Source organism: Ixodes scapularis, unplaced genomic scaffold (genome assembly GCF_016920785.2).
Source record: "Ixodes scapularis isolate PalLabHiFi unplaced genomic scaffold, ASM1692078v2 PGA_scaffold20__3_contigs__length_1032517, whole genome shotgun sequence".
NCBI lineage: Eukaryota > Metazoa > Arthropoda > Arachnida > Ixodida > Ixodidae > Ixodes > Ixodes scapularis.
Window position 1 is genome coordinate 602,323 of NW_024609847.1, and position 12,611 is coordinate 614,933.

Here is a 12,611-nt window from a genome sequence, read left to right on the forward strand (position 1 = left end):
CCTTGTGCTTTTTCTGGTGCAAGATGAGCTCGACTGAAGCATGAGTAACCTTCTAGCTTGCTACCTGTTCAGTTTGAACCCTCAAGCTAAGTCCGTTTTCACTTGACGGCCAACATCTGAACGCAGGCGCTGTTTCTACCTCGAAGCAAAACTACGCCCTTTGCCTCAGTTTCACGTCCATTCTTTTGTTAGGGTGGTCTTTCCCAGAGACGGTGAGGACAAATACAGGTCTGCGCCGCAAGAGGGACTCCACAAATCACTTTTGAGCTTTTTCTAGACATGCCGCCACAGTACAACCGCTCCCACACTCCTATATTCCCCCCTTGTGCTTTTTCTGGTGCAGGATGAGCTCGACTGAAGCATGCGTAACCTTCTAGGTTGCTATCTGAGCAGTTTGAACCCTCAAGCTACGTCCCTTTTCCCTTGACGGCCAAAATTTGAACGCAGGCATGGTTACTGCGGGATACCAAAAGTCTGCCTTTTGTCTCCGAGGGACGTTCATTCTGTGTTATGGTCGTCTTTTCCAGAGACGGTGAGGACAAATACACATATGTGCTGCAAGAGGGCCTCCACACAACCCTACAGAGCTTTTTGTAGACATGCCCCTACAGTACAACTGGCCCGACACTTTCTATTTTGTCCCCTTCTGCACTTTCTGGCGCAAGATGAGCTAAAGTGAAGCACGAGTAACCTTCTAGGTTGCTATCTGTTCAGTTTGAACCCTCAAGCTACGTCCCTTTTCCCTTGACGGCCAAAATTTGAACGCAGGCATGGTTACTGCGGAATACAAAAAGTCTGCCTTTTGTCTCCGAGGGACGTTCATTCTGTGTTATGGTCGTCTTTTCCAGAGACGGTGAGGACAAATACACATCTGTGCTGCAAGAGGGCCTCCACACAACCCTACAGAGCTTTTTGTAGACATCTAGAATAATTAATCATCTTCATAAATACCGACTAATTTCTGCAAACCAATATGGATTTCAGAGAGGTAAATCCACTGAGTCAGCTTTACTTAACATTCGAGGAAAACTTATCAGCAATATAGAAAATCAATCCTACACTATAGGCATCTTCGTAGATTTCAATAAAGCTTTTGACTCTATCAAGCATAATATTCTCTTTGATAAACTGCCACACTACGGAATTAGAGGCATTTCACTTAAACTATTGCGCAGTTATCTGACAAATCGTAGCCAGTTTGTGGTAGCTAATAGTATAGAATCGGACACTGAACATATAAAATTTGGTGTTCCGCAAGGATCAATATTAGGACCTATACTATTCCTTCTTTATATCAATGACATTGTTGCTATCCCCCATACGCCAGACATAGTACTTTACGCCGATGACACGAGTGTTTTTTTTTCATCCAGGGACCTATCATCTCTTATTCCTGTCACAAACGCATGGCTCAAAAACTTATCGAAGTGGCTTGATGCGAATCAGCTGCTTCTAAATGTTAACAAAACAAAATATATTGTTTTTTCCTCAATTAACAGACCAGTTAACCTTACTACCGAAATAGTATTCCAGTCACGGTCACTAGAAAGGGTTACCGAATACAAATTCTTAGGCATACATTTTCATGAAAACCTTCGCTGGACATGTCATGTGAATTTTGTGAAGCGTGACATCGCACAGTCTATTGGCATGCTGAATAGATTTCGTGCCTTATTACCAATGTGGCTAAAACGTCAGCTCTATTTCACTACTGTTCATTCTCGACTGCACTATTGTTTACTTGTCTGGGGGGTTACATCTAAATGTAATATGACTAGTTTGTACTTAATGCAGAAAAAAGTATACGATTTATTGAAAACCTATCAAGCCGCGATCATACATTCCAATACTTTGAGAAACATCGTATCCTGAATATTGAGGCACTGTATAATCAACGATTGTCTGAGGTTATATTCTCCCAAGTTAAAACTGACCGTGAATTATTCCTTTCTACATATACGAATACTGATACACACTACAATTTTAGAAATACAAACTTTATAAAAATCAGAACCAGAACAAATTACGGTACGCAATTACTATCTTGGCAGATTCCCAATCTTCTCAACCTCCACCCTGGCTTGATCGATATAATCGATCATAATTCAAACCTCTTGACTTTCAGAAAAAAATCAAAAACAATATTTTTTACTTTCCGCATAATACTGTGGTCTTCTAAATTATGTGTACAGATGTAATTGTAGTAATGTAGTTCATATATTTTTGTTGCATGTTGCGAATTATTTATTTTTCATTGCAAGAGCGTATGTAGTGTAGTGATCTAGTTACTGCGTATTTTTTTGTTTTTGTTTATGGTTAACTATAGCACTCTACTACTAGTCTGCCTGCTGCATCTGCTGCATCTGCTGCAAGTGTAGTCTGGTGCTAGGGGCCTGGTCAGGTGACTTACTGTCACCTTTTGCCTCAGCACCATGACAATCCTGTATTGTCAAAAGTTCCAATAAACAAACAAACAAACAAACATGCCCCTACAGTACAACTGGCCCGACACTTTCTATTTCGTCCCCTTGTGCACTTTCTGGCGCAAGATGAGCTAAACTGAAGCACGAGTAACCTTCTAGCTTGCTACCTGTTCAGTTGAAACCCTCAAGCTACGTCCCTTTTCCCTTGACGGCCAAAATTTGAACGCAGGCATGGTTACTGCGGAATACCAAAAGTCTGCCTTTTGTCTCCGAGGGACGTCCACTTTGCACAGCCAGGATAACGCTGTCCGCAGTCGTGCTGGGACGTCCTTGCTACGGCTTGGCCGACACATTTGTTTTCTCGGCTTCCGTACTTTCCCCACGTCGGCTTGTTTCAAGTCCAGCTACAGCATTCTTGTCGAATGGTACCTGTGAATTCTGAAGGCTTGATGTCGACCTGTATTCTCTGCACAGCCCCCTACGGGGTTCTGCAGAAACCCCCGTCTTAGTAAATCACGTAGGTTTTCAATGAAGTGTGTCTCCACATCTTACGGGGGTGGGCCAGCAACACCGAGGACACAGTCTTCTTGTCTGCAGTGCCTCTTTATTCTCAGACACTACAAAACCCCACGCCACTGTTCAAAGGCTCGAAAAATCAGGACTACCTTCAGCTTTTGCGTTCGTACATAAACTTTGACACCAGCTGTGTTAACCAACCTGGGCTCGTTCATTACAGGAGGAAAGCAAGCACTCGTATCAAAAATGAATCGTCGCTCTAGCACTCTTCGTTTCCTAGACATGAGCAGTACATAAAAAACAGCCGACTCTCTTATTAGGCCAACATTAATGTGCTTTTCTGGTTCAATTATGAAATAATCGCAATAGAACCATTTGTATTTACTGTGCAGGCCGTTTCTTTAATGCAACTTCTCAATTACCTAAAAGAAATGGTAATCTGAAGAGTCATCTTTTTTCACTAAAAAAACAACAAAAAAAAACAGAAAAAACACCAGAAATGAGCCGAGTTCTCCGAGCGGTTTTATTAGGTCGATAAAACAACTTTTGCGTTTGCTATCTCGAAGAAATTTGACACACAAACACTCCTACCTGGTGCGACACCCTTTCCCGACAATTGGATAGCTTAATGGTTTTCTAATTCCGAGCGAGCGGCAGCTCTTTGAAGTATATCCATCCACTTGTGCTCGGGACACCCTCCCCGTTGATCGATGAGTCTCGATTGAGATGAGCTGACACGGTTTCACTGCACACACATGTTCCTATGATGTTGTTTTCACGACCACAATCGATGAATGCACTCCAGCGGTCTTGAATATCCACAGGCGAACGATTGAACTTGGTCGGGCTTGTTAATTTCCGAGCAGAGTCCCAAAACCTGTTTTCGCGAATATAACAAGTTCTAGACTAGCTGGAGCGATGAAATTTTAACAGTGCGTCTAAATTCAGAGCGCAATCATTCGCTGCGAATTAGAACCCTCTAGCTATCGTAGTTTTCTTTATACGAGCATATGTGAAGTCAAAACATCGTACAGTGAAAGCCTTACTTACACGTAAACTTCTGTTGATAACTTTCTTTTTAGAATACCTACATCGATGAGACGCGCCTCGAATGTTCCTCGGAACATAATCTTACTCCCTGGTTAAAATAAATGTCCTAGCTAGCCTACTTTCCGAGCTTCGTGCGATTGAATCACCTCCGGTTGCGAGCAAAACACGCGGCAGCCATTTGCTTTTTTTTGCAAAAACCAAACCAGAACCACGAATGGGCGGTAAATTTCTAAATACTTGACCTAAATAATTTAAACTTGTTGTGGAACACGGGTCTCGACGACATCGTTTTCAAAAATAAGACGATTCCCGTAATTCTAAGTTTGGTTTTATTAAACCAGGGCTGTGTTTCAAATCTCACCCTAATAAACCCGAGTTACTCGGGCGGATCGTGTCACGTGACAGCAGAAATGAAAGAACGCTGGACGCAGGCAGGTTTCAAAACGCCAGGTGTACAGAAGCTTTACCTCGCAGTATGATTTCGTTAATTTTAAAACACGGCCAGGAATTACATTTTTTATGAATGAATAGATAGATGACCCGTTTCGAATGAATGGATCCATGAGTGCGGCTGAGCAATTCCGACCGGTCGGTAAATCCCGCCACCTGGTGCCTTTTGTTTTACCATTGAAAATATTGAATTTCTGAAATCTATATTACGACCTTGAATTTACGATATCAAATGGGGGACACTTGTTCCCAGCCGCCCCTGGACTGGACAGAGACCGATTTCTTTTCTTGTGTGATGCGAGTTTCGCGAAATAAACGGCGTTTGAAAGTTTTCACATCGAAGCCAGCCATTCGCTTTCCTCACTTTAGGCACCGATCCTTTCTTCGATCTCGCTTCATTAATACTGGTCGTATCTCGTCACCGCTAGCACCGATGTGTTCCTTGGTCTTTCTAGACTCTACGGACACCACTTTGAACGTGTGTAATAAAAGGTTTCGCGATGCTACGACGCTTTTACCGTGGGCATGGTCATGGCGGCCAATTGTACTTTCCGAGCCTGTGTTCGGACCTCCGAGGCTGAATTTTCGTTTCCGAGCCGCGATGTTGGTGTCAAACGTGAGCACGCGTTCCGTAGAAGACCCGACGACTGTAGTTTGCCTCGGATCGAGTCGATAGTTTACTGTAGGAGCACTGATGCGACTTCCCGCACGAAAGCAGTCATTTTCGTGTTCGATATTGCTCACGGCTTCATCATTTGCTACCACAATTTGCTTTTTTGTTCTGAAGCGCTCCCTCGGGTAAAAGGAACGTTCGCTATGCGCGCGCGATTATTTTAATTCATTCATCTCGTGCGGCGCGCGCCTTCGCCGGAGCGGCTGGTCCTTTGAAGGCTCACCAGAGCGCGAGCAAGACTTCAAAGAGCTGCCGCTCGCTCGTAATTAGAAAACCATTATAGGTACGTACAACTATCAAATTGTTGGGGAAGGGTCTCGCACCAGGTAGGACTGTTTGTGTGTCAAATTTCTTCGAGATAGCAAACGCAAAAGTTGTTTTATCGTAAAACCGCTCGGAGAACTCGGCTGATTTCTGGTGTTTTTTCTGTTTTTTTTTTTTTTTTTGCGCGTTCTTTTTGTAGTGTTAATTCTAAAAGAGGGATGCCGTAAGTATCGCCTAATACCTCAACAAAAAACAAAAGTCCGAAGAAAAAAAAAAAAACAAATTTTCTCGGGGGATTGAACTAAGATCCTGCTGTGTACGAAGCGCACATCTTACCCACTGAGCTAATCCACAGCTCGGAATAGGCGTGTTTACAATCCGTTTTATACGAGACCCAATAGGCGACTACTGCCGGCACTTTTTCCCCCTCCGGTTATTCTGCCGGCTGCCGGCAGAATAGACACTTCCTTCATTAATACTGGTCGTATCTCATCGCCGCTAGCACCGATGTGTTCCTTGTTCTTTCTAGACTCTATGGACACCACTTTGAACGTGTGAAATAAAAGCTTTCGCGAAGCTACGACGCTTTTACCGTGGGCATGGTCATGGCGGCCAATTCTAATTTCCGAACCTGTGTTCGGACCTCCGAGGCTGAATTTTCGTTTCCGAGACGCGATGTTGGTGTCAAACGTGAGCAGGCGTTTCGTAGAAGACCCGACGACTGTAGTTTGCCTCTGATCGAGTCGATAGGTTACTGTACGAGCACTGATGCGACTTCCCGCACGAAAGCAGTCATTTTCAGGTTCGATATTGCTCACCGCTTCATCATTTGCTACCACAATTTGCTTTTTTCTTCTGAAGCGCTCCCTCGGGTAAAAGGAACGTTCGCTATGCGCGCGAGATTATTTTAATTCATTCATCTCGTGCGGCGCGCGCTCGGCGGAGCGGCTGGTCGTTTGAAGGCTCACCAGAGCGCGAGCAAGACTTCAAAGAGCTGCCGCTCGCTCGTAATTAGAAAACCATTATAGGTACGTACAACTATCAAATTGTTGGGGAAGGGTCTCGCACCAGGTAGGACTGTTTGTGTGTCAAAAGGGTACTAATAAGGAAGTGTGTTTTTACATTGAGACAGCTCGTCTGAAAAATTGTATTCTTGGCCTAATAAAGACTGAGGTCTCAAAAAGAAATGAGCTGATTCTTGTTTTTCTGGCGCAGTGAAGACTCGTTAAATGTGTCACTTCTTTTTTATTTATGTCTTCAGGCCCCTGCTGTCCACCTCGGGAAAAGGTTTGTTCCTGCAGAGCTTTTTGTATACATGCCCCTAGAGTACAACTGGCCCCACACTCTTTATTTTCCCCCCTTGTGCTTTTTCTGGTGCAAGATGAGCTCGACTGAAGCATGAGTAACCTTCTAGCTTGCTACCTGTTCAGTTTGAACCCTCAAGCTAAGTCCGTTTTCACTTGACGGCCAACATCTGAACGCAGGCGCTGTTTCTACCTCGAAGCAAAACTACGCCCTTTGCCTCAGTTTCACGTCCATTCTTTTGTTAGGGTGGTCTTTCCCAGAGACGGTGAGGACAAATACAGGTCTGCGCCGCAAGAGGGACTCTACAAATCACTTTTGAGCTTTTTCTAGACATGCCGCCACAGTACAACCGCTCCCACACTCCTATATTCCCCCCTTGTGCTTTTTCTGGTGCAGGATGAGCTCGACTGAAGCATGCGTAACCTTCTAGGTTGCTATCTGAGCAGTTTGAACCCTCAAGCTACGTCCCTTTTCCCTTGACGGCCAAAATTTGAACGCAGGCATGGTTACTGCGGGATACCAAAAGTCTGCCTTTTGTCTCCGAGGGACGTTCATTCTGTGTTATGGTCGTCTTTTCCAGAGACGGTGAGGACAAATACACATCTGTGCTGCAAGAGGGCCTCCACACAACCCTACAGAGCTTTTTGTAGACATCTAGAATAATTAATCATCTTCATAAATACCGACTAATTTCTGCAAACCAATATGGATTTCAGAGAGGTAAATCCACTGAGTCAGCTTTACTTAACATTCGAGGAAAACTTATCAGCAATATAGAAAATCAATCCTACACTATAGGCATCTTCGTAGATTTCAATAAAGCTTTTGACTCTATCAAGCATAATATTCTCTTTGATAAACTGCCACACTACGGAATTAGAGGCATTTCACTTAAACTATTGCGCAGTTATCTGACAAATCGTAGCCAGTTTGTGGTAGCTAATAGTATAGAATCGGACACTGAACATATAAAATTTGGTGTTCCGCAAGGATCAATATTAGGACCTATACTATTCCTTCTTTATATCAATGACATTGTTGCTATCCCCCATACGCCAGACATAGTACTTTACGCCGATGACACGAGTGTTTTTTTTTCATCCAGGGACCTATCATCTCTTATTCCTGTCACAAACGCATGGCTCAAAAACTTATCGAAGTGGCTTGATGCGAATCAGCTGCTTCTAAATGTTAACAAAACAAAATATATTGTTTTTTCCTCAATTAACAGACCAGTTAACCTTACTACCGAAATAGTATTCCAGTCACGGTCACTAGAAAGGGTTACCGAATACAAATTCTTAGGCATACATTTTCATGAAAACCTTCGCTGGACATGTCATGTGAATTTTGTGAAGCGTGACATCGCACAGTCTATTGGCATGCTGAATAGATTTCGTGCCTTATTACCAATGTGGCTAAAACGTCAGCTCTATTTCACTACTGTTCATTCTCGACTGCACTATTGTTTACTTGTCTGGGGGGTTACATCTAAATGTAATATGACTAGTTTGTACTTAATGCAGAAAAAAGTATACGATTTATTGAAAACCTATCAAGCCGCGATCATACATTCCAATACTTTGAGAAACATCGTATCCTGAATATTGAGGCACTGTATAATCAACGATTGTCTGAGGTTATATTCTCCCAAGTTAAAACTGACCGTGAATTATTCCTTTCTACATATACGAATACTGATACACACTACAATTTTAGAAATACAAACTTTATAAAAATCAGAACCAGAACAAATTACGGTACGCAATTACTATCTTGGCAGATTCCCAATCTTCTCAACCTCCACCCTGGCTTGATCGATATAATCGATCATAATTCAAACCTCTTGACTTTCAGAAAAAAATCAAAAACAATATTTTTTACTTTCCGCATAATACTGTGGTCTTCTAAATTATGTGTACAGATGTAATTGTAGTAATGTAGTTCATATATTTTTGTTGCATGTTGCGAATTATTTATTTTTCATTGCAAGAGCGTATGTAGTGTAGTGATCTAGTTACTGCGTATTTTTTGTTTTTGTTTATGGTTAACTATAGCACTCTACCACTAGTCTGCCTGCTGCATCTGCTGCATCTGCTGCAAGTGTAGTCTGGTGCTAGGGGCCTGGTCAGGTGACTTACTGTCACCTTTTGCCTCAGCACCATGACAATCCTGTATTGTCAAAAGTTCCAATAAACAAACAAACAAACAAACATGCCCCTACAGTACAACTGGCCCGACACTTTCTATTTCGTCCCCTTGTGCACTTTCTGGCGCAAGATGAGCTAAACTGAAGCACGAGTAACCTTCTAGCTTGCTACCTGTTCAGTTGGAACCCTCAAGCTACGTCCCTTTTCCCTTGACGGCCAAAATTTGAACGCAGGCATGGTTACTGCGGAATACCAAAAGTCTGCCTTTTGTCTCCGAGGGACGTCCACTTTGCACAGCCAGGATAACGCTGTCCGCAGTCGTGCTGGGACGTCCTTGCTACGGCTTGGCCGACACATTTGTTTTCTCGGCTTCCGTACTTTCCCCACGTCGGCTTGTTTCAAGTCCAGCTACAGCATTCTTGTCGAATGGTACCTGTGAATTCTGAAGGCTTGATGTCGACCTGTATTCTCTGCACAGCCCCCTACGGGGTTCTGCAGAAACCCCCGTCTTAGTAAATCACGTAGGTTTTCAATGAAGTGTGTCTCCACATCTTACGGGGGTGGGCAAGCAACACCGAGGACAGAGTCTTCTTGTCTGCAGTGCCTCTTTATTCTCAGACACTACAAAACCCCACGCCACTGTTCAAAGGCTCGAAAAATCAGGACTACCTTCAGCTTTTGCGTTCGTACATAAACTTTGACACCAGCTGTGTTAACCAACCTGGGCTCGTTCATTACAGGAGGAAAGCAAGCACTCGTATCAAAAATGAATCGTCGCTCTAGCACTCTTCGTTTCCTAGACATGAGCAGTACATAAAAAACAGCCGACTCTCTTATTAGGCCAACATTAATGTGCTTTTCTGGTTCAATTATGAAATAATCGCAATAGAACCATTTGTATTTACTGTGCAGGCCGTTTCTTTAATGCAACTTCTCAATTACCTAAAAGAAATGGTAATCTGAAGAGTCATCTTTTTTCACTAAAAAAAAAACAACAAAAAAAAACAGAAAAAACACCAGAAATGAGCCGAGTTCTCCGAGCGGTTTTATTAGGTCGATAAAACAACTTTGGCGTTTGCTATCTCGAAGAAATTTGACACACAAACACTCCTACCTGGTGCGACACCCTTTCCCGACAATTGGATAGCTTAATGGTTTTCTAATTCCGAGCGAGCGGCAGCTCTTTGAAGTATATCCATCCACTTGTGCTCGGGACACCCTCCCCGTTGATCGATGAGTCTCGATTGAGATGAGCTGACACGCTTTCACTGCACACACATGTTCCTATGATGTTGTTTTCACGACCACAATCGATGAATGCACTCCAGCGGTCTTGAATATCCACAGGCGAACGATTGAACTTGGTCGGGCTTGTTAATTTCCGAGCAGAGTCCCAAAACCTGTTTTCGCGAATATAACGAGTTCTAGATTAGCTGGAGCAATGAAATTTTAACAGTGCGTCTATATTCAGAGCGCGATCATTCGCTGCGAATTAGAACCCTCTAGCTATCGTAGTTTTCTTTATACGAGCATATGTGAAGTCAAAACATCGTACAGTGAAAGCCTTACTTACACGTAAACTTCTGTTGATAACTTTCTTTTTAGAATACCTACATCGATGAGACGCGCCTCGAATGTTCCTCGGAACATAATCTTACTCCCTGGTTAAAATAAATGTCCTAGCTAGCCTACTTTCCGAGCTTCGTGCGATTGAATCACCTCCGGTTGCGAGCAAAACACGCGGCAGCCATTTGCTTTTTTTGCAAAAACCAAACCAGAACCACGAATGGGCGGTAAATTTCTAAATACTTGACCTAAATAATTTAAACTTGTTGTGGAACACGGGTCTCGACGACATCGTTTTCAAAAATAAGACGATTCCCGTAATTCTAAGTTTGGTTTTATTAAACCAGGGCTGTGTTTCAAATCTCACCCTAATAAACCCGAGTTACTCGGGCGGATCGTGTCACGTGACAGCAGAAATGAAAGAACGCTGGACGCAGGCAGGTTTCAAAACGCCAGGTGTACAGAAGCTTTACCTCGCAGTATAATTTCGTTAATTTTAAAACACGGCCAGGAATTACATTTTTTATGAATGAATAGATAGATGACCCGTTTCGAATGAATGGATCCATGAGTGCGGCTGAGCAATTCCGACCGGTCGGTAAATCCCGCCACCTGGTGCCTTTTGTTTTACCATTGAAAATATTGAATTTCTGAAATCTATATTACGACCTTGAATTTACGATATCAAATGGGGGACACTTGTTCCCAGCCGCCCCTGGACTGGACAGAGACCGATTTCTTTTCTTGTGTGATGCGAGTTTCGCGAAATAAACGGCGTTTGAAAGTTTTCACATCGAAGCCAGCCATTCGCTTTCCTCACTTTAGGCACCGATCCTTTCTTCGATCTCGCTTCATTAATACTGGTCGTATCTCGTCACCGCTAGCACCGATGTGTTCCTTGGTCTTTCTAGACTCTACGGACACCACTTTGAACGTGTGTAATAAAAGGTTTCGCGATGCTACGACGCTTTTACCGTGGGCATGGTCATGGCGGCCAATTGTACTTTCCGAGCCTGTGTTCGGACCTCCGAGGCTGAATTTTTGTTTCCGAGCCGCGATGTTGGTGTCAAACGTGAGCACGCGTTCCGTAGAAGACCCGACGACTGTAGTTTGCCTCGGATCGAGTCGATAGTTTACTGTAGGAGCACTGATGCGACTTCCCGCACGAAAGCAGTCATTTTCGTGTTCGATATTGCTCACGGCTTCATCATTTGCTACCACAATTTGCTTTTTTGTTCTGAAGCGCTCCCTCGGGTAAAAGGAACGTTCGCTATGCGCGCGCGATTATTTTAATTCATTCATCTCGTGCGGCGCGCGCCTTCGCCGGAGCGGCTGGTCCTTTGAAGGCTCACCAGAGCGCGAGCAAGACTTCAAAGAGCTGCCGCTCGCTCGTAATTAGAAAACCATTATAGGTACGTACAACTATCAAATTGTTGGGGAAGGGTCTCGCACCAGGTAGGACTGTTTGTGTGTCAAATTTCTTCGAGATAGCAAACGCAAAAGTTGTTTTATCGTAAAACCGCTCGGAGAACTCGGCTGATTTCTGGTGTTTTTTCTGTTTTTTTTTTTTTGCGCGTTCTTTTTGTAGTGTTAATTCTAAAAGAGGGATGCCGTAAGTATCGCCTAATACCTCAACAAAAAACAAAAGTCCGAAGAAAAAAAAAAAAAACAAATTTTCTCGGGGGATTGAACTAAGATCCTGCTGTGTACGAAGCGCACATCTTACCCACTGAGCTAATCCACAGCTCGGAATAGGCGTGTTTACAATCCGTTTTATACGAGACCCAATAGGCGACTACTGCCGGCACTTTTTCCCCCTCCGGTTATTCTGCCGGCTGCCGGCAGAATAGACACTTCCTTCATTAATACTGGTCGTATCTCATCGCCGCTAGCACCGATGTGTTCCTTGTTCTTTCTAGACTCTATGGACACCACTTTGAACGTGTGAAATAAAAGCTTTCGCGAAGCTACGACGCTTTTACCGTGGGCATGGTCATGGCGGCCAATTCTAATTTCCGAACCTGTGTTCGGACCTCCGAGGCTGAATTTTCGTTTCCGAGACGCGATGTTGGTGTCAAACGTGAGCAGGCGTTTCGTAGAAGACCCGACGACTGTAGTTTGCCTCTGATCGAGTCGATAGGTTACTGTACGAGCACTGATGCGACTTCCCGCACGAAAGCAGTCATTTTCAGGTTCGATATTGCTCACCGCTTC